We start from the raw sequence: 22,993 nt of genomic DNA on the forward strand, positions 1-22,993 counted from the left end.
ATTACCACGGCAAAATACTGTTTGACCGACCGTTGCCGACTAGCCGGCAAAATAACCACAGGGTAAATCTCCATGTTGCTGTCGTATTTTCCTCTCAATTTTCCATAAAGAAATGAGTTTTAATTTTTTATTGTAGTTGCAATAGACTGGAACTAAGCAATAGACTGGAACTAAGTAATAGACTGGAACTAAACAATAGACTGGAACTAAGCAATAGACTGGAACTAAGCTGACCTGGTATGAGGTCAGAGCCCTCATTATCATCCCTGCTAACTACCGGAAGCAGATTAAGTCGTTCCACAACCGATGTCCGGCCCATGTTAACTCTGATGTGCCCAGCAGTTGGAGGAGGATCGCCAGAAGCTTCTGGAAGATTTCAACGACGTCTTGGTGGACCTGACCCTTTCAGATAAGGTCGAAAACCCCAATTTATTGTGAAGATCTTCACTATAATGTTGGACGAACGTACTGAATGTTGCGCACATGTGATGCGGACAAAATGAAAAAAGATAAAGACAAAAATTATGTCTGGTGTGGGTCTCGAACCCACGACCTTGAGTGTGTAAGACTCACGCTCTACCACTGAGCTAACCAGACAATAGAAAATTCGTCTGTTTCTTCAATATGAATTAATGAAAATCTTTGCGAGGCAGCGTTAAGAAAAGAGAGAAGTCTTTGACGAAATTTACTTGTTTGGCTCCTTCTTCTGTTCCTCATTATCGAAAGTAAACATACTGAAGGATATATATATATATATATATATATATATATATATATATATATATATATATATATATATATATATATATATATATATTGAAAAGGATCACAACTTTGCACGTGATCAAGTATATTTTTATGAGTCCACGGGGAAAATAAACACGATAAGTTCCCAAGTGCACTTTCGTGTAAAACTCACATCATCAGGGGAGACACAAGAGAGAAATATAAGAGTCATTGATATACAACGAAGAGACGTAGCTAGGACGCCATATGGTAAACATGTGATTGTCCAAGACAGACAACAAGCGTATCATAAACTTATTATGTGGACAAGAAGGTGAATTGTTTACAAATTTTATCAACATTAAAGTTATCCAATTTGTATAGACCATCACTAATATTAAGATTATAATTCTTTGTGTATTCAGAAATAGAAGATTCAATTATATTTCTCGTGGTACTTGAGTTAGAGTTAATAACTGAGATGGCATTATTAACTCTAATTCCAGTACCACGAGAAATATCATTGAATCTTCTATTATTAAATACACAAAGAATTATAAACCTTGAGGAAGCAACATGGCGGTCAAAAATAAGCTGCAGGAATGAAGTTTATGAATGGAATATCAGTGAGACGATCCAAATGACGAATGAATGAGAGCGTAGTCAACATACAATATAAAAGGACATATTATGAATGGCAGCCTGGCAAGTAACGGCCCAACTGAATGGAAGGATTTAAAAGTTCGCGTTATATGACGAATTTTGATAGATTATCCAAATTTTAATTCCAGTTATGAAACTTAATGGTTGTGTTCAGTTCTAGAGACAAAGTTTAAAGGTTTGTGTCTCAGAGATGAACCACAAAGGATATCGTTAAATTAACTGACATTAAAATTTGTCAATTAAGTGAATCATTTTGTACAATAGCTATAATTTGACAGAGTTAAAAGTTCGCAGTTTCATTACAATTCTAATTTAAAAGTTTGAGTTGCAATGATGGTTTTCACAAGCTTAACGTACATTTAAATTTTGTGTTTATATGGCGTATCTTAAAGGACTCTGGTAAAATAACGCATCTGGAAGGTTTACGTTCAAATGACGGTGTTTAAATGTTTATTGATGAATGGTACATTTAAATGGATAGATTTTAAGTTCGCGTTTTCATGAGCGACTTTAAACCTTGTGGTTGAATGTCACAGTTTAAAGGTTGGTATCTACAATGTTGACCAGATGGCGGTAGTGTGTAGACACAGCCATACCAGGTCGTATTTATCATCATTAAAGTCACCTTCCTTACTTACTTATGGCGGCGATGAAATTCACTGGTTCTTGATTGTGCACCAATTAACCTATCAGATAATGGTACAATGTTTGCCTGGTGTTGCATATATCACGTCTGTTGTTGAAACACAAGAATGCCAGGTGACTTTCGGAGTGGATGATAATGTAAAGATCAATATAAATGTGGGAAATCTTGAACCGCCATCACCAGACACAACACATGTTTGGATCTGGCGGGGGGAGGGACTTGCCTGTGACGTCACGATGCCCCGCCTCCAGCCTGGCGCCGCTCTGTGTGTGTGTGTGTGTGTGTGTGTGTGTGTGTGTACTACTTTAATCATTACCAAGTGGAAAGTAAGAAAGAAAGAAAAAAAAGAAAAATAGGATGACGTATATGTGTCAAATATTTAGTGAGTGTGTACCGCCATCATGAACAGGTGAAGGTGTTTAACAATATTTGAGTGGTGGTTATGACTAACTTGTTGACCTTACTGACTCAGGCGGTCGATGAACCTAAAACCCCAAAACTAACCCACTTTACTATTACTCTGGATATTTGGCTTGACTGACAATGGAGCACCTGGGTTGAACACCAGGACTTGTTACCCTCCTCCTCTCCATCTCTTTCTCTCTTTCTCTTCCTCACAACAACACGAAAACCCTCCAAAAATCCTCACGAATTCCAGCTACCTGCTGGACCTGGACGATCATTTTATGTTGAACTTATGGTTCACATTCTGGCTTCATGACCACAAGATGATAGCCCTTAAATCCAACAACATATATACATCCTGTTATACAACTGATGTTACTGTCTGACGTATGTATGGTGCGGCTTGATGACCTTACCTGCTGATGGTCATTAAGTCAAACATGTTATCATGTTGCAAATATCGTGATTCTTATGTTTTGCCGTAAGGTAAAGATTCTGGTTTGATAACGGACGGTCAATAACCAGAAAGTTTAACGCTAAACATACCTGCATACATATTGCAGACTCCTTATCATAAGAGACCGAGCAAGACAAGTACTTGACGAGTCTCTAAACAATATTTGACCTGTAAGACAAGATCAGACAGCGGACTGTCTACAGGTAAGGGCCCGTAACCTGGCAACTCTAACAACGACAGCGAGTGACAGTTAGTCGAGGACCACACGAATCTAACAGTGACAACAGGTGATTAAGTGCTACAATTGAACTCTTAGCTAACTACCTATAACCGCCACTGTTGATTGTTTACTGAGCTGTGTTGACGACCCGCCCCCACACCTCTTGTATACGTAAGGCTGGTGAACAGTATATGGTCTCCTCCCAACACCGGTCACGAACATTCTCTCCTCAAGTTACCATGGCGACTGGAGACAGCTCACCTCTGTCGTGGTGCAGGTTCTGCATCTCCGCTTATTCCTTATGTTTCCCAGGTGTGGTCGGGCAGGCAGGCAGGCAGGGGAGGTGGCCTGGGTAAACAGCCTTAGTTAGGTATTTGTTCTTGACTCCAGCCAAATCTTGCCACCGCCGGCCAGCCGGACGTACCAGGTGACACCTTCCCAGGTGTGGCCTCCTGGTTATAGCTCTCCCACTCGGCTTGGCTGGATAGGCAGTGACGTCTTCTATGAGCCACTCATATAGGGTCGTTACTCATACAGGGTTGTTCGGCACCATTTGGGACAAGATGATTTACCTATTGTTTCAGGAACAGAGAAGAATCCATCAGCTGCGTTTTCCAAACAAAATATCATAGATTCAGCCCAAGCTTCACTAAACTCCGACATTAGTTTATCATATTCAAGATTAATTCTTGATAGCTCACTAAAATAAAGGTTATTCTCATAGTTTTCTCTTTGTTTTCCCTCAACATCATTTGAAGTAATCACCAGCTGCTTTAACCATATCAAAGGAACTTGTGTTTGTCCCACGTCGTCATATGATTCATTTTTGTCTTTATCATCAAGGCCATTAATCTGAGTCATTGCCTTTGTCATGGTTCTTATTTCCCTGACATTCATTATCAGACGTGTTTACAATGTGTCTTGACGGGAATTAATAGCAAGTTTTTTTTCCTCCGATTAAAGAAGCTAAAACATATACAAGAGGTTCGGTATATTTACATAGTATATTTCTGAATCATTGTTACCGTTAGGTAGACTCCTCTCCAAATTCTTATCAAGTAAAAGTCAAATCTTAAAATACAAGGAATTGCACAGAGGAATTCCAACATCAGCAGACAACTGTGACCTAACGAGGCTGTTTGTAATGGTAGCAGAGATCAGGAGGTCATAGATCAGTGGAGTAGGAGGAGACAGACTTGCACATGTTTCACAGAGAATAACCTGTAAACTGTGTATGTAACTAAGGAGGAGAAAATAACGTCACTCGTGGATTTGAAGCGAAATGTTTAGTAGATCTATTCTGCGGTACTTTTAGAAAGTTAGAATACAAGGAGTGGAGGGTTTCCAGCCCCCCGCTCTCGCCCCCTTCAGTCGCCTTCTACGACACATGAAGAATGCGTTGGAAGTGTTCTTTCTCCCCTATCCCCAGGGATATATATATATATATATATATATATATATATATATATATATATATATATATATATATATATTATATATATATATATATATATGTATATATATATTTCTTTCTTTTAAACTATTCGCCATTTCCCGCGTTAGCGAGGTAGCGTTAAGAAACAGAGGACGGGGCCTTTTTTGGAATATCCTCACCTGGCCCCCTCTGTTCCTTCTTTTGGAAAAAAAAAAAAAAAAAAAAAAAAAAAAAAAAATGAGAGGGGAGGATTTCCAGCCCCCCGCTCCCTCCCCTTTTAGTCGCCTTCTACGACACGCAGGGAATACGTGGGAAGTATTCTTAATCCCCTCTCCCCAGGGATAAAAATATATATATATATTATATATATATATATATATATATATATATATATATATATATATATATATATATATATTATTATCATTTTGCTTTGTCGCTGTCTCCCGCGTTTGCGAGGCAGCGCAAGGAAACAGACGAAAGAAATGGCCCAACCCAACCCGATACACATGTATATACTTACACGTCCACACACGCAAATATACATACCCACACATCTCAATGTACACACACAGAGACATACATATATACACATGCACACAATTTACACTGTCTGCCTTTATTCATTCCTATCGCCACCTCGCCACACATGGAATAACATACCCCTCCCCCCTCATGTGTGCGAGGTAGCGCTAGGAAAAGACAACAAAGGCCCCATTCATTCACACTCAGTCTCTAGCTGTGATGCAATAATGCCCGAAACCACAGCTCCCTTTCCACATCCAGGCCCCACAGAACCCTCCACGGTCCAACCCAAACGCTTCATATGCCCTGATTAAATCCATTGACAGCACGTCGACCCCGGTATACCACATCGATCCAATTCACTCTATTCCTTGGCCGCCTTTCACCCTCCTGCATGTTCAGGCCTCGATCACTCAAAATCTTTTTCACTCCATCTTTCCACCTCCAATTTGGTCTCCCACTTCTCCTCGTTCCCTCCTCCTCTGACACATATATCCTCTTGGTCAATCTTTCCTCACTCATTCTCTCCATGCGGCCAAACCATTTCAAAACACCTTCTTCTGCTCTCTCAACCACGCTCTTTTTATTTCCACACATCTCTCTTACTCTTACATTGCTTACTCGATCAAACCACCTCACACCACATATTGTCCTCAAACATCTCATTTCCAGCACATCCACCCTCCTGCGCACTGCTCTATCCATAGCCCAGGCCTCGCAACCATACAACATTATTGGAACCACTATTCCTTCAAACATAGCCAATTTTGCTTTCCGAGATAATCTTCTCGACTTCCACACATTCTTCAAGGCTCCCAGGATTTTCGCCCCCTCCCCCGACCTATGATTCAATTCCGCTTCCATGGTTCCATCCGCTGCCAGATCTACTCCCAGATATCTAAAACACTTTACTTCCTCCAGTTTTTCTCCATTCAAACTTACCTCCCAATTGACTTGACCCTCAACCCTACCGTACCTAATAACCTTGCTCTTATTCACATTTACTCTTAACTTTCTTCTTTCACACACTTTACCAAACTCAGTCACCAGCTTCTGCAGTTTCTCACATGAATCAGCCACCAGCGCTGTATCATCAGCGAACAACAACTGACTCACTTCCCAAGCTCTCTCATCCACAACAGACTTCATACTTGCCCCTCTTTCCAATGCTCTTGCATTCACCTCCCTAACAACCCCATCCATAAACAAATTAAACAACCATGGAGACATCACACACCCCTGCCGCAAACCTACATTCACTGAGAACCAATCACTTTCCTCTCTTCCTACACGTACACATGCCTTACATCCTCGATAAAATCTTTTCACTGCTTCTAACAACTTGCCTCCCACAACATATATTCTTAGTACCTTCCACAGAGCATCTCTATTAACTCTATCATATGCCTTCTCCAGATCCATAAATGCTACATACAAATCCATTTGCTTTTCTAAGTATTTCTCACATACATTCTTCAAAGCATTCACATTTACTCTTAACTTTCTTCTTTCACACACTTTACCAAACTCAGTCACCAGCTTCTGCAGTTTCTCACATGAATCAGCCACCAGCGCTGTATCATCAGCGAACAACAACTGACTCACTTCCCAAGCTCTCTCATCCACAACAGACTTCATACTTGCCCCTCTTTCCAAAGCTCTTGCATTCACCTCCCTAACAACCCCATCCATAAACAAATTAAACAACCATGGAGACATCACACACCCCTGCCGCAAACCTACATTCACTGAGAACCAATCACTTTCCTCTCTTCCTACACGTACACATGCCTTACATCCTCGATAAAATCTTTTCACTGCTTCCAACAACTTGCCTCCCACACCATATATTCTTAGTACCTTCCACAGAGCATCTCTATTAACTCTATCATATGCCTTCTCCAGATCCATAAATGCTACATACAAATCCATTTGCTTTTCTAAGTATTTCTCACATACATTCTTCAAAGCAAACACCTGATCCACACATCCTCTACCACTTCTGAAACCACACTGCTCTTCCCCAATCTGATGCTCTGTACATGCCTTCACCTTCTCAATCAATACCCTTCCATATAATTTACCAGGAATACTCAACAAACTTATTCCTCTGATATTTGAGCACTCACTCTTATCCCCTTTGCCTTTGTACAATGGCACTATGCACGAATTCCGCCAATCCTCAGGCACCTCACCATGAGTCATACATACATTAAATAACCTTACCAACCAGTCAACAATACAGTCACCCCCTTTTTTAATAAATTCCACTGCAATACCATCCAAACCTGCTGTCTTGCCGGCTTTCATCTTCCGCAAAGCTTTTACTACCTCTTCTCTGTTTACCAAATCATTTTCCCTAACCCTCTCACTTTGCACACCACCTCGACCAAAACACCCTATATCTGCCACTCTATCATCAAACACATTCAACAAACCTTCAAAATACTCACTCCATTTCCTTCTCACATCACCACTACTTGTTATCACCTCCCCATTAGCCCTCTTCACTGAAGTTCCCATTTGCTCCCTTGTCTTACTCACTTTATTTACCTCCTTCCAGAACATCTTTTTATTCTCCCAAAAATTTAATGATACTCTCTCACCTCAACTCTCATTTGTATGTATTAATGAGTCCACGGGGAAAATGAAGCATGATAAGTCTGTCTTGGACAATCGCATGTTTACCAAATAGCGTCCTAGCTACGTTTCTTCGTTGTATGTCAACTGACTGCTATATTTCTCTCTCTCTTGTGTCTCCCCTGATGATGTGATATAACACGAAAGTACACTTGGGAACTTATCGTGTTTCATTTTCCCCGTGGACTCATTGGAATATCTTGATTACGAACAAAATTGTGATCCTTTCCAATATATATATATATATATATATATATATATATATATATATATATATATATATATATATATATATATATATATATATATATATATATATATATATATATATATATATATATATATATATATATATATATATATATATATATATATATATATATATATATATATATATATATATATATATATATATATATATATATATATATATATATATATATATATATATATATATATATATATATATATATATATATATATATATATATATATATATATATATATATATATATATATATATATATATATATATATATATATATATATATATATATATATATATATATATATATATATATATATATATATATATATATATATATATATATATATATATATATATATATATATATATATATATATATATATATATATATATATATATATATATATATATATATATATATATATATATATATATATATATATATATATATATATATATATATATATATATATATATATATTATCCCTGGGGATAGGGGATTAAGAATACTTCCCACGTATTCCCTGCGTGTCGTAGAAGGCGACTAAAAGGGGAGGGAGCGGGGGGCTGGAAATCCTCCCCTCTCGTTTTTTTTTTTTTTAATTTTCCAAAAGAAGGAACAGAGGGGGCCAGGTGAGGATATTCCAAAAAAGGCCCAGTCCTCTGTTCTTAACGCTACCTCGCTAACGCGGGAAATGGCGAATAGTTTGAAAAAAAAAAAAAAAAAAAAAAAAAAAAAAAAAAATATATATATATATATATATATATATATATATATATATATATATATATATATATATATATATATATATATATATATATATATATATATATATATATATATATATATATATATATATATATATATATATATATATATATATATATATATATATATATATATATATATATATATATATATATATATATATATATATATATATATATATATATATATATATATATATATATATATATATATATATATATGTATATATATATGTATATGTATATATATATATATATATATATATATATATATATATATATATATATATATATATATATATATATATATATATATATATATATATATATATATATATATATATATATATATATATATATATATTGGAAAGGATCACAATTTTTTGGGAGCAGCTGAATGAGTGTGTTAGTGGTTTTGATGCACAAGACCGGGTTATAGTGATGGGTGATTTGAATGCAAAGGTGAGTAATGTGGCAGTTGAGGGAATAATGGGTATACATGGGGTGTTCAGTGTTGTAAATGGAAATGGTGAAGAGCTTGTAGATTTATGTGCTGAAAAAGGACTGATGATTGGGAATACCTGGTTTAAAAAGCGAGATATACATAAGTATACTTATGTAAGTAGGAGAGATGACCAGAGAGCGTTATTGGATTACGTGTTAATTGACAGGCGCGCGAAAGAGAGACTTTTGGATGTTAATGTGCTGAGAGGTGCAATTGGAGGGATGTCTGATCATTATCTTGTGGAGGCTAAGGTGAAGATTTGTATGGGTTTTCAGAAAAAAAGAGTGAATGTTGGGGTGAAGAGGGTGGTGAGAGTAAGTGAGCTTGGGAAGGAGACTTGTGTGAGGAAGTACCAGGAGAGACTGAGTACAGAATGGAAAAAGGTGAGAACAATGGAAGTAAGGGGAGTGGGGGAGGAATGGGATGTATTTAGGGAATCAGTGATGGATTGCGCAAAAGATGCTTGTGGCATGAGAAGAGTGGGAGGTGGGTTGATAAGAAAAGGTAGTGAGTGGTTGGATGAAGAAGTAAGAGTATTAGTGAAAGAGAAGAGAGAGGCATTTGGACGGTTTTTGCAGGGAAAAAATGCAGTTGAGTGGGAGACGTATAAAAGAGACAGGAGGTCAAGAGAAAGGTGCAAGAGGTGAAAAAAAGGGCAAATGAGAGTTGGGGTGAGAGAGTATCATTAAATTTTAGGGTGAATAAAAAGATGTTCTGGAAGGAGGTAAATAAAGTGCGTAAGACAAGGGAGCAAATGGGAACTTCAGTGAAGGGCGCAAATGGGGAGGTGATAACAAGTAATGGTGATGTGAGGAGATGGAGTGAGTATTTTGAAGGTTTGTTGAATGTGTTTGATGATAGAGTGGCAGATATAGGGTGTTTTGTTCGAGGTGGTGTGCAAAGTGAGAGGGTTAGGGAAAATGATTTGGTAAACAGAGAAGAGGTAGTAAAAGCTTTGCGGAAGATGAAAGCCGGTAAGGCAGCAGGTTTGGATGGTATTGCAGTGGAATTTATTAAAAAAGGGGGTGACTGTATTGTTGACTGGTTGGTAAGGTTATTTAATGTATGTATGACTCACGGTGAGGTGCCTGAGGATTGGCGGAATGCGTGCATAGTGCCATTGTACAAAGGCAAAGGGGATAAGAGTGAGTGCTCATATTACAGAGGTATAAGTTTGTTGAGTATTCCTGGTAAATTATATGGGAGGGTATTGATTGAGAGGGTGAAGGCATGTACAGAGCATCAGATTGGGGAAGAGCAGTGTGGTTTCAGAAGTGGTAGAGGATGTGTGGATCAGGTGTTTGCTTTGAAGAATGTATGTGAGAAATACTTAGAAAAGCAAATGGATTTGTATGTAACATTTATGGATCTGAAGAAGGCATATGATAGAGTTGATAGAGATGCTCTGTGGAAGGTATTAAGAATATATGGTGTGGGAGGCAAGTTATTAGAAGCAGTGAAAAGTTTTTATCGAGGATGTAAGGCATGTGTACGTGTAGGAAGAGAGGAAAGTGATTGGTTCTCAGTGAATGTAGGTTTGCGGCAGGGGTGTGTGATGTCTCCAAGGTTGTTTAATTTGTTTATGGATGGGGTTGTTAGGGAGGTGAATGCAAGAGCATTGGAAAGAGGGGCAAGTATGAAGTCTGTTGGGGATGAGAGAGCTTGGGAAGTGAGTCAGTTGTTGTTCGCTGATGATACAGCGCTGGTGGCTGATTCATGTGAGAAACTGCAGAAGCTGGTGACTGAGTTTGGTAAAGTGTGTGAAAGAAGAAAGCTAAGAGTAAATGTGAATAAGAGCAAGGTTATTAGGTACAGTAGGGTTGAGGGTCAAGTCAATTGGGAGGTGAGTTTGAATGGAGAAAAACTGAAGGAAGTGAAGTGTTTTAGATATCTGGAAGTGGATCTGGCAGCGGATGGAACCATGGAAGCGGAAGTGGATCATAGGGTGGGGGAGGGGGCTAAAATTCTGGGAGCCTTGAAGAATGTGTGGAAGTCGAGAACATTATCTCGGAAAGCAAAAATGGGTATGTTTGAAGGAATAGTGGTTCCAACAATGTTGTATGGTTGCGAGGCGTGGGCTATGGATAGAGTTGTGCGCAGGAGGATGGATGTGCTGGAAATGAGATGTTTGAGGACAATGTGTGGTGTGAGGTGGTTTGATCGAGTAAGTAACGTAAGGGTAAGAGAGATGTGTGGAAATAAAAAGAGCGTGGTTGAGAGAGCAGAAGAGGGTGTTTTGAAATGGTTTGGGCACATGGAGAGAATGAGTGAGGAAAGATTGACCAAGAGGATATATGTGTCGGAGGTGGAGGGAACGAGGAGAAGAGGGAGACGAAATTGGAGGTGGAAAGATGGAGTGAAAAAGATTTTGTGTGATCGGGGCCTGAACATGCAGGAGGGTGAAAGGAGGGCAAGGAATAGAGTGAATTGGATCGATGTGGTATACCGGGGTTGACGTGCTGTCAGTGGATTGAATCGGGGCATGTGAAGCATCTGGGGTAAACCATGGAAAGCTGTGTAGGTATGTATATTTGCGTGTGTGGACGTATGTATATATATGTGTATGGGGGTGTGTTGGGCCATTTCTTTCGTCTGTTTCCTTGCGCTACCTCGGAAACGCGGGAGACAGCGACAAAGCAAGAAAAAAAAAAAAAAAAAAAATATATATATATATATATATATATATATATATATATATATATATATATATATATATATATATATATATATATATATATATATATATATATATATATACATATATATATATATATATAATTCCTGAGTGCATTTTTCCCGTGGATTCTTATGAATATACTTGATCACGCGCAAAACTGTGAGCCTTTCCAATAAATATATATATGAATAAAAATTCCCAAGTGCACTTTTGTGTAATGATCACGTCGTCAAGGGAGATACAAGAACGAGATAGATGACGTACAACAGTCAGTTGATATATAAAGAAGAGATGTTGCTAAGACACCATTGTATGCTTGCTTGTTTTTTATTTTCTTTTCTTGCCTGTCTGCTTGCCTGCGTTTTTGTTTATTTTCTTTCTTGTCTACCTGCCTTTTTGCTTGATTGCCTGCGTCCCTGTTTTTTCATTGCCTGCTTGCCTGCGTTTGTCCACCTGATTGCTTGCCTTCCTGCCTTTTTTCTGTGTGCCTGCCTGCCTGCCCTTTTGTCTACTTTCCTTTTTGCCTACTTGCCTGCTTGCCTGCTGTGTCACTTGTCTGCCAGCTTTTTAAGTTGCCTGCCTTCCTTTCGCGGTAATATAAATGTCTGCGGGCTTTCCAGTGTACGTTTCACTAACATGGAAAGTGTAGGGGTTTGGGAGCCTGCAGTTTTACGCGACAAAAGGAGATATTTACATAAATTTGATAAGCAGGAAGACTACAGACGTACCAACCCATACTTCAGTAGTACAATAGAATGTGTGTATCACTAGAGGCTCTCAAACCCACTTTAAACACAAGAAAAGTTTGTGTACTCGGCAAGCAACCCACAATAGCAGCAAAATGTCCATAAATTCATAGGTCCTCAATTCTGAGAAGTAGTTCTTGTCTTCTCATTCACTCTTGATACAATGCTTATTTTCCCCATAGGTCTGCTCCTGCGGACATTAGAAAAGGGAGCCGTGTAGTCAGGTTGGCTCCCACACTTAGGGTGGCCAATGTCTTTGATCTGAAGCATGAACGGGCGTGACCATTACCACCATATATTGGACGGGGTCACTACGTTCAACGCACCAAGCGAATCTCTCACATTTATGATCATTTTCGCTTGTCTTTTATCCTCATCTTCTGTCATTAGAATCTGTTGTGATTGTTATGATAAGTACTGTGGACACGATATGTGCAAGAGATTTGATAATAAGATGAAAATAGTCTCGGAGGCGTAAGAGAAAGATATATTTAGGATACCTTTCTTGGTTCTACTTTCTGTTTTCTTATGATATAATGTTAAACAGAATGTTTACATAAGTAACAAGGAACGAATGAGGTTCTTGAAGAAAGGGAAGAGCCAGTTAAAAAGACTTCTGCACGCACCTGGTTGCGAAGTTCATAAATGTTTTGACTTGTTTTTGTGGTGGTGGTTGGGGGTGTTGGTGATGGTGGTGGTTGGGGGTGTTGGTGATGGTGGTGGTGTTGGTGATGGTGGTGGTGATGGTGATGGTGATGGTGGTGGTGTTGGTGATGGTGGTGGTGGTGATGTTGGTGATGGTGGTGGTGATGGTGGTGGTGTTGGTGATGGTGGTGGTGATGGTGGTGGTGGTGATGGTGGTGGTGGTGATGGTGGTGATGGTGGTGATGGTGGTGATGGTGGTGGTGTTGGTGATGGTGGTGGTGGTGGTGATGGTGGTGGTGTTGGTGATGGTGGTGGTGATGGTGGTGGTGGTGGTGGTGGTGATGGTGGTGGTGATGGTGGTGGTGATGGTGGTGGTGTTGGTGATGGTGGTGGTGGTGATGGTGGTGGTGTTGGTGATGGTGGTGGTGTTGGTGATGGTGGTGGTGGTGGTGATGGTGGTGGTGATGGTGGTGGTGGTGATGGTGGTGTTGGTGATGTTGGTGGTGGTGGTGATGGTGGTGATGGTGATGGTGGTGGTGATGGTGGTGGTGGTGGTGATGGTGGTGATGGTGGTGATGGTGGTGGTGTTGGTGATGTTGGTGGTGGTGGTGATGGTGGTGGTGTTGGTGATGGTGGTGGTGGTGGTGATGGTGGTGGTGATGGTGGTGGTGATGGTGGTGGTGTTGGTGATGGTGGTGGTGGTGATGGTGGTGGTGTTGGTGATGGTGGTGGTGGTGGTGATGGTGGTGGTGATGGTGGTGGTGTTGATGATGGTGGTGGTGGTGATGTTGGTGATGGTGGTGGTGGTGGTGGTGATGTTGGTGATGGTGGTGGTGATGGTGGTGATGGTGGTGATGGTGGTGGTGATGGTGGTGATGGTGGTGGTGGTGGTGTTGGTGTTGGTGATGGTGGTGGTGGTGGTGATGGTGGTGATGTTGGTGATGGTGGTGGTGATGGTGGTGATGGTGGTGATGGTGGTGGTGATGGTGGTGATGGTGGTGGTGGTGGTGATGTTGGTGGTGATGGTGGTGGTGTTGGTGATGGTGGTGGTGGTGATGTTGGTGATGGTGGTGGTGATGGTGATGGTGGTGATGTTGGTGATGGTGGTGGTGATGGTGGTGATGGTGGTGATGGTGGTGGTGGTGGTGATGGTGGTGGTGATGGTGATGATGGTGATGGTGGTGATGGTGGTGGTGTTGGTGGTGATGTTGGTGATGGTGATGATGTTGGTGATGGTGGTGGTGGTGGTGTTGGTGATGGTGGTGGTGTTGGTGATGGTGGTGGTGTTGGTGATGGTGGTGGTGGTGATGGTGGTGATGGTGGTGATGGTGGTGATGGTTGTGGTGTTGGTGGTGTTGGTGATGGTGGTGGTGTTGGTGTTGGTGGTGTTGGTGATGGTGGTGATGGTGATGGTGGTGGTGATGGTGATGGTGGTGGTGGTGGTGTTGGTGATGGTGGTGATGGTGGTGATGGTGGTGGTGTTGGTGATGGTGGTGGTGGTGATGTTGGTGATGGTGTTGGTGTTGGTGATGGTGGTGGTGTTGGTGATGGTGATGGTGGTGGTGATGGTGATGGTGGTGATGGTGGTGATGTTGGTGATGGTGGTGGTGTTGGTGATGGTGGTGGTGTTGGTGATGGTGGTGGTGGTGATGGTGGTGATGGTGGTGATGGTGGTGATGGTTGTGGTGTTGGTGGTGTTGGTGATGGTGGTGGTGTTGGTGTTGGTGGTGTTGGTGATGGTGGTGATGGTGATGGTGGTGGTGATGGTGATGGTGGTGGTGGTGGTGGTGGTGGTGATGGTGGTGATGGTGGTGGTGTTGGTGATGGTGGTGGTGTTGGTGATGGTGGTGGTGTTGGTGATGGTGGTGGTGGTGATGGTGGTGATGGTGGTGATGGTGGTGGTGTTGGTGATGGTGATGGTGATGGTGGTGGTGGTGGTGTTGGTGATGGTGGTGGTGATGGTGATGGTGGTGGTGTTGGTGATGGTGGTGGTGTTGGTGGTGGTGGTGGTGTTGGTGATGGTGGTGGTGTTGGTGGTTGTGGTGGTGGTGTTGCCCAGGTTCATATGCACCAATAATCACCCATCTCTCTCCATCCACTTTCACTTTCACCCATATCAATCTAGAGTTTACTTTCTTACACTCTATCACATACTCCCACCACTCCTGTTTCAGGAGTAGTGCTACTCCTTCACTTTCTCTTGTCCTCTTACTACCCCCTGACTTTACTCCCAATACATTCCCAAACCACTCTTCCCCTTTACCCTTGAGCTTCGTTTCACTCAGAGCCAAAACATCCAGGTTCCTTTCCTCAAACATACTACCTATCTCTCCTTTTTTCTCATCTTGGTTACATCCACAGACATTTAGACATCTCAGTCTGAGCCTTCGAGGAGGATGAGCACTTCCCACGTGACTCATTCTTCTGTTTCCCATTTTAAAATGTTAAGATACAAGGAGGGGAGGGTTTCCAGCCCCTCGCTCCCGTCTCCTTTAGTCACCTTCTGCGACACGCGAGGAGTGCGTGGGAAGTATTCTTTCTCCCCTATCCCCAGGGAGATATATATATATATATATATATATATATATATATATATATATATATATATATATATATATATATATATATATATATATATATATATATATATATATATTTTTTTTTTATACTTTGTCGCTGTCTCCCGCGTTTGCGAGGTAGCGCAAGGAAACAGACGAAAGAAATGGCCCAACCCCCCCCCCCCCCCATACACATGTATATACATACGTCCACACACGCAAATATACATACCTACACAGCTTTCCATGGTTTACCCCAGACGCTTCACATGCCTTGATTCAATCCACTGACAGCACGTCAACCCCGGTATACCACATCGCTCCAATTCACTCTATTCCTTGCCCTCCTTTCACCCTCCTCCATGTTCAGGCCCCGATCACACAAAATCTTTTTCACTCCATCTTTCCACCTCCAATTTGGTCTCCCTCTTCTCCTTGCTCCCTCCACCTCCGACACATATATCCTCTTGGTCAATCTTTCCTCACTCATCCTCTCCATGTGCCCAAACCACTTCAAAACACCCTCTTCTGCTCTCTCAACCACGCTCTTTTTATTTCCACACATCTCTCTTACCCTTACGTTACTCACTCGATCAAACCACCTCACACCACACATTGTCCTCAAACATCTCATTTCCAGCACATCCATCCTCCTGCGCACAACTCTATCCATAGCCCACGCCTCGCAATCATACAACATTGTTGGAACCACTATTCCTTCAAACATACCAATTTTTGCTTTCCGAGATAATGTTCTCGACTTCCACACATTCTTCAAGGCCCCCAGAATTTTCGCCCCCTCCCCCACCCTATGATCCACTTCCGCTTCCATGGTTCCATCCGCTGCCAGATCCACTCCCAGATATCTAAAACACTTCACTTCCTCCAGTTTTTCTCCATTCAAACTCACCTCCCAATTGACTTGAACCTCAACCCTACTGTACCTAATAACCTTGCTCTTATTCACATTTACTCTTAACTTTCTTCTTCCACACAAATATATATATTATCCCTGGGGATAGAGGAGAAAGAATACTTTCCACGTATTCCCTGCGTGTCGTAGAAGGCGACTAAAAGGTGAGGGAGCGGGGGGCTGGAAATCCATTAGAAGGAACAGAGAATTGGGCCAGGTGAGGGTATTCCCTCAAAGGCCCAGTCCTCTGTTCTTAACGATACCTCGCTAATGCGGGAAATGGCGAATAGTTTGAAAGAAAGATATGTATATATATATATATATATATATATATATATATATATATATATATATATATATATATATATATATATATATATATATATATGTATATATATATATATATATATATTTTTTTTTCATACTATTCGCCATTTCCCGCGATATATATATATATATATATATATATATATATATATATATATATATATATATATATATATATATATATATATATATATATATTCTCAAACTGGGTCGAGCCAGACGTGAGCGTCGGTGGCCTCGCCTCGTTCTCAGGAGACGTACATTTCATTAAGAAAACGGCAGGTCGAGATCGCAGTGGCAATCATGATCTTCCATTTATAAAGGAAAAATTCATACTTGCTGCCTATATTGTCTTTGATATCAATACAGACTGTATATTATCTTTCATATCAGTACATACGATACATTGGATTTGCAATGATATAGTTTTACTAAACATTTTTTTGTTTTTCTTTCTTTATCTTAACGGCCGATGTTCGAGCAACCATTACGTCTAAAATGGTGTTGGTCAAGAAGGCCTAATATTCTGCGTGTAATCTAATTAATTGAATTTATGCTACTGGATTTTTCTCATCTATAGACTTTCTTCTTGAACTGCATGTTACATGATGAAAACAAGGTCTGGTTTATTATTGTTATGAAGGAACTGAAACATCTGCAAAATATATAAAGATATTCATTCGATAATTGTAGTTAGAAACTGACAGATGTAATATAGCAAAAATTATGAACAAAACGGTGAGTTGGTGACATGTTTCATATGTTTGTAATACGACTCTGAAGTTAGTTCGTAAATCCTTACGGGGAATAAATGGTGGACAAATGGTGAGGGAAGGTGCAAAAATGGGGCTATTTCAGTCCAAACTAGAATTCATTTGTTCACTACGACATTGATCTCAGGACATTTCAATGGCTGAGATTTACATGATACAGAAAATCTTCAAACAAAGACGATAGACAGATAGATAGATGGTTGAATAAATAGGTAAACTTGATAGATGTAGGTGGAATCAGAGTCGCCTATGATTTCGTTCACAGCGAATGAGATGATAAATGGGCGAGGCTATAACCATCGTCTGTGATTATTGTAAATGACTAAAAATGATTAATTTTTATTGCTTTTGTGCGACTGCTGTTAGCCTTTGAGGGTTAATGTTCCCTCAAAGTTGCCCGGACCCTACCACTAGGAGGTCAGCAGTACGACTTAGGGTCCATTTGTGCCATGTTTATGGCACCCAACAGAATGGATGTATTTTTCTTATTTTTTTTTTCATCCCTATGGATGGGACTCATAAATGTTAGGAACTTTTCCTAACGATTTGATCTTTTATGGTAACCGCTTCATTCGTACAATAGTTTGTCAATAATTTGCAACTGAATGAGAACTTTTGCCATAGGAAGTGTCTTCTGAGGACCGGGTATAACAGGGTCGACTGCTGGAGGAGGAGCGGTTTCTCCAATCTCAGCGACGGGAACTTAAGGTTCAAGGAATTTCAGGGATGAATGTTGGTGGTGTGGACTTTAATCTTCAACACGGCCGCTTCAGCTTTAGGGTCGGCTGCTGATCCTCCAGTCGCAGCGACGGACACATCAGGGTCTTCATCGACGACCAGTACGAGTACGTCGGGATCCACCAGGCCTGATTCATCCCCATAGAAGTATGGGATCAAGGTCACCAATTCAGTGGTAGGCATCACTTTGCTCCGTTGTTTGGTGGGAGCCAAAGAAACATTGATGCGGATGGTGGCTGCTCCTGTGTCAACTACACCAGTTTCCTCGCTGGCTCCGCCTTCGCACAGGTCATCATCATCTTGATGCCGAGTCTGGATCTTCACCACTACTCTCTCGTGCACGGGTTCGATATCCAGACGTGATCTCTTCCTGGAAGGCCTTTGGCATTGTGGAAGGCACCGCTTTACTCCCTGGGCCAGGCCCTCACTGCCGGACAACCAGGCAATTCTGGTGTAGGCGTACTCCTGGTGGCGGCCGTTGCGTCCTCCAAGTCTGCGATCTGCCTTGATGCCCCACCGTCCCAGTGTTCTCCCGACGTTCAGGACGGCAGCTTTCTCGTACCCGAAGCCTTCACAGAATTCACAGTATCGCAAATATAGCTCAGTTCGGCTTATACAATCTTTAACAGCCCCGGTTTGCTGGATGTGAGCCTCGAAAAATTCAAGGAAGGATTCCTTGCCAGGGTACCGATGGGCAGCGCGGACGTGAGTCATTTCTGCGATCTGGTGAGATGAGTGATTTACTTGACGAAGTAAACTTTCATAGACCAGTACTTGCAAAAATATAGTGAAGCTACTGAAAAATATAGTCGACTCTTGTTTCCTCATTGATCTGATATCCTAGATGATACATTAACATAGTGAAGTTGAAGCACTAGTGTAATGAAGATGAAACATCAATATAGTGAAGATGGCAGGTTGCGGTAGAGGGTGTACACTGGGCAGAATTGCCTCTAGTGGAGAGTGTAATGTAGCTTGTAGTGGAAATATAATGGTGTGTGTGTGTGTGTTCTCGACTTCCACACATTCTTCAAGGCTCCCAGGATTTTCGCCCCCTCCCCCACCCTATGATTCACTTCCGCTTCCATGGTTCCATCCGCTGCCAGATCCACTCCCAGATATCTAAAACACTTTACTTCCTCCAGTTTTTCTCCATTCAAACTTACCTCCCAATTGACTTGACCCTCAACCCTACTGTACCTAATAACCTTGCTCTTATTCACATTTACTCTTAACTTTCTTCTTTCACACACTTTACCAAACTCAGTCACCAGCTTCCGTAGTTTTTCACATAAATCAGCCACCAGCGCTGTATCATCAGCGAACAACAACTGACTCACTTCCCAAGCTCTCTCATCCCCAACAGACTTCATACTTGCCCCTCTTTCCAAAACTCTTGCATTTACCTCCCTAACAACCCCATCCATAAACAAATTAAACAACCATCGAGACATCACACACCCCTGCCGCAAACCTACATTCACTGAGAACCAATCACTTTCCTCTCTTCCTACACGTACACATGCCTTACATCCTCGATAAAAACTTTCCACTGCTTCTAACAACTTGCCTCCCACACCATATATTCTTAGTACCTTCCACACAGCATCTCTATCAACTCTATCATATGCCTTCTCCAGATCCATAAATGTTACATACAAATCCATTTGCTTTTCTAAGTATTTCTCACATACATTCTTCAAAGCAAACACCTGATCCACACATCCTCTACCACTTCTGAAACCACACTGCGCTTCCCCAATCTGATGCTCTGTACATGACTTTACCCTCTCATATATATATATATATATATATATATATATATATATATATATATATATATATATTTATTCACACAAACGTCAATAGCAGTTCTCATCAATTTCACCACTGAATCAATAAGCTTCAATGTCTAAGCTACATTTTTCTCCAACTTCACTATTTTCTTGTCAAAACACCATGCATGAAAACTATCACTCCAGTAACACAACTATAAACATTTACTTCCCCTTTAAAAAGTTCTGGGGAAGTCTGTCTCGATACACTGCGGCGAGGCGACGCGACCCTTACACAATCACTGTCACAATATCACTTCTGCCTCCTTCCAAGCGTTGTTTCAGGGAATAATTCCGGGTTGCTGAAGTGCCGCATAGGCTGGCACGATAGCCCGGGCCACATCGAAGACGTTATGAGCCCGGCCGTTGTCCACAGATTCGAACGCAGCGTCGAGTCTCCTTGAAATGATCCTCCGTCAAGGGTGTCCATTCACGCCCTCCCACTCGTGGTCTCTGGCTCGGCTCCCTTCTTTTCTTTTGTGTTGATAGCCACTTGGGCGTTGTTCGTCGTCCAACAGACATGCAGGTCGGCGGTGTCCACTACCTTCCACCACACGCAGCAAACACCTCCCTCAGGTATAGCCTTGTCCTCCTCCCACCACCACATCCGACACTGGCCGCCACAGAAGTCATCCACAACATCCACCACACAGGTCATCCACACCACCAGCTGCAGAAGTCGACCACACCACCAGCTGCAGAAGTCGACCACACGACCACAACAGCTCATCGTCTTGAAGCGTATCATTGCACCTCCACGTCAGTCAAATATTATTATGTGTTCAACCGATACCCATCCCGTCCGTCTTCATCTGTATGTGGAGTGACTACAGAAACCTTCAAAAGAAGACTTGAGTGATGGATGATGAGGGAAATACCAGATGAACCTTGAATTGACAATTACTTCGTGGGAGTGGCGGCCGAAAAGACAGCATTACAGAACATGCAAGATGCATGATGAGCGAGGTGAGGGACACAACCTACAACACACACGCTGTGCGCCACACACTATCCCTGCCGCCGGTGTGGCGGCATTTCCTTTTCCATAGCCAGAGGTTGAACCATTATGTGACGTTCATTTTTTCATTCATTTCAAGCTAAAAGTTTGTTTTCTAAATTGTTTCTTACATTTTTCATATGTATATATATGTATGTGAGTGTGTGTGTGTGTGTGCGCGCGTGTGTGTGTGTGTGTGTGTGTGTGTGTGTGTGTGTATATATATATGTATATTATCCCTGGGGATAGGGGTGAAAGAATACTTCCCACGTATTCCTCGCGTGTCGTAGAAAGCGACTAGAGGGGACGGGAGCGGGGGGCCGGAAATCCTCCCCTCCTTGTATTAACTTTCTAAAATGGGAAACAGAAGAAGGAGTCACGCGGGGAGTGCTCATCCTCCTCGAAGGCTCAGAGTGGGGTGCCTAAATGTGTGTGGATGTAACCAAGATGTGAAAAAAGGAGAGATAGGTAGTATATTTGAGGAAAGGAACCTGGATGTTTTGGCTCTGAGTGAAACGAAGCTCAAGGGTAAAGGGGAAGAGTGGTTTGGAAATGTCTGGGGAGTGAAGTCAGGGGCTAGTGAGAGGACAAGAGCAAGGGAAGGAGTAGCAATACTCCTGAAACAGGAGTTGTGGGAGTATGTGATAGAATGTAAGAAAGTAAATTCTCGATTAATATGGGTAAAAATGAAAGTTGATGGAGAGAGGTGGGTGATTATTGGTGCATATGCACCTGGGCATGAGAAGAAAGATCATGAGAGGCAAGTGTTTTGGGAGCAGCTAAATGAGTGTGTTAGCGGTTTTGATGCACGAGACCGGGTTATAGTGATGGGTGATTTGAATGCAAAGGTGAGTAATGTGGCAGTTGAGGGAATAATTGGTATGCATGGGGTGTTCAGTGTTGTAAATGGAAATGGTGAAGAGCTTGTAGATTTATGTGCCGAAAAAGGACTGATGATTGGGAATACCTGGTTTAAAAAGCGAGATATACATAAGTATACTTATGTAAGTAGGAGAGATGGCCAGAGAGCGTTATTGGATTACGTGTTAATTGACAGGCGCGCGAAAGAGAGACTTTTGGATGTCAATGTGCTGAGAGGTGCAACTGGAGGGATGTCTGATCATTATCTTGTGGAGGCTAAGGTGAAGATTAGTATGGGTTTTCAGAAAAGAAGAGTGAATGTTGGGGTGAAGAAGGTGGTGAGAGTAAGTGAGCTTGGGAAGGAGACCTGTGTGAAGAAGTATCAGGAGAGACTGTGTACAGAATGGAAAAAGGTGAGAACAATGGAAGTAAGGGGAGTGGGGGAGGAATGGGATGTATTTAGGGAATCAGTGATGGATTGCGCAAAAGATGCTTGTGGCATGAGAAGAGTGGGAGGTGGGCTGTTTAGAAAGGGTAGTGAGTGGTGGGATGAAGAAGTAAGAGTATTAGTGAAAGAGAAGAGAGGCATTTGGACGATTTTTGCAGGGAAAAAATGCAATTGAGTGGGAGAAGTATAAAAGAAAGAGACAGGAGGTCAAGAGAAA

At 41.3% G+C, this 22,993-nt stretch overlaps 1 non-coding gene across 1 annotated transcript; it reads right to left on the reverse strand.

Annotated features, from left to right (window-relative positions):
• Positions 1-525: 525 nt before the first annotated feature.
• TRNAV-UAC (transfer RNA valine (anticodon UAC)) lies at positions 526-597 on the reverse strand. Its single transcript has one exon. It is a non-coding gene; the product is annotated as a tRNA-Val (tRNA).
• Between the last annotated feature and the right edge of the window lie 22,396 nt (positions 598-22,993).

Source organism: Panulirus ornatus, chromosome 43, assembly GCF_036320965.1.
Source record: "Panulirus ornatus isolate Po-2019 chromosome 43, ASM3632096v1, whole genome shotgun sequence".
Taxonomy (NCBI): domain Eukaryota; kingdom Metazoa; phylum Arthropoda; class Malacostraca; order Decapoda; family Palinuridae; genus Panulirus; species Panulirus ornatus.